Source organism: Geospiza fortis, unplaced genomic scaffold (assembly GCF_000277835.1).
Source record: "Geospiza fortis unplaced genomic scaffold, GeoFor_1.0 scaffold1181, whole genome shotgun sequence".
NCBI classification, from domain to species: domain Eukaryota; kingdom Metazoa; phylum Chordata; class Aves; order Passeriformes; family Thraupidae; genus Geospiza; species Geospiza fortis.
In genome coordinates this window covers 42,367-43,581 of record NW_005054664.1, presented here as the reverse complement: position 1 = coordinate 43,581, position 1,215 = coordinate 42,367, and the positions used below count along the sequence as shown (strand labels likewise).

At 61.1% G+C, this 1,215-nt stretch overlaps 1 protein-coding gene across 1 annotated transcript in view; it reads left to right on the top strand.

Moving 5' to 3' along the window:
- The window catches only part of SKAP1 (src kinase associated phosphoprotein 1), a 103,970-nt gene that overhangs the window by 92,471 nt on the left and 10,284 nt on the right, over nucleotides 1–1,215 (top strand). The gene's annotated exons all lie outside the window — the stretch shown is intronic.

The following is a 1,215-nucleotide window of genomic DNA, read 5'->3' as shown; positions in this document are numbered from 1 at the left end:
CCTGCACCCCGCTCTGGAAACCTGCGAATTCCCCATTTTTGGGGGATTCCCAATTTGGGAATTTGGGGAATTGCCTGTGCTGGGATCCCCCCAGGCCGTGCCCACCCAGGGGTGACACCGGGATCAGCTCGGGGCCGCACCCCGCGATCCCGGTGGGAATTCCGGCGGCCGGGGGAAAAGGTTGGGAATGTTCACTCAGCTGCGCCTTAATTTCCTTTTCAATCTTGTCCCAATTAATTTCGCGGAATTAATCTCGCGGCGCCCGCTGGCTCCGGCCGCGGAGCAGCAGCTCCTATAAAATCCCATCTGGCGCCTCCCCGGCCTGGCATTCCCGGGAAAACGGGGCACCGGGAGCGGGATGGGCTCAGGGGATGGTGGAATTGGCGAGGCCGGATCTGGGCGTGATCCCCGATGCGGAAACCGACCCTGCCCCGGTGTTCCTTGGGCGCTTCCAGGGAAATCGGGCCCAGTTTGGAGCCAGGAGTCCCGGGAATGCTGATCCCGAGGGATCATGGGTCTGGGAGGTGCAGGGTGACAACCCCAGAGGTGCCAAAGGCTCGTCCCGAAAACCCCTGCCAGGAGAAAACGCTGGGAATTCACGTGGCAAAAGGGAAGACTCATTCTGTCCCTAATTCCCATCCCAAATTAATTCCCATCCCGAATTCCCATCTCTGGAAGCGCCCAAGGCCAGGCTGGACTGGGATAGCAGGAGGGATCCCTGCCCATGGCAGGGCGGGGAATGGGATGGGGTTTGAGCTCCTTCCCTCCCACCCCATCCCGAAATTCCATAATCCCAACAAAACCCTGTTCCCATATCCCCCTTCCCGGCCCTGCTCCCTTTTTCCCATCCCAGCGGTTCCTCTTCTGGGATAATTGTGGGAATGCGGGATCCGCTCATTCCCTCCATCCCTGCCCGGGAACACCGGGATCCGCTCATTCCCTCCATCCCTGCCCGGGAACACCGGGATCCGCTCATTCCCTCCATCCCTGCCCCAAAACCGGGATCCGCTCATTCCCTCCATCCCTGCCCCAAAACCGGGATCCGCTCATTCCCTCCATCCCTGCCCCAAAACCGGGATCCGCTCATTCCCTCCATCCCTGCCCCAAAACCGGGATCCGCTCATTCCCTCCATCCCTGCCCCAAAACCGGGATCCGCTCATTCCCTCCATCCCTGCCCCAAAACCGGGATCCGCTCATTCTCTCCATCCCTGCCC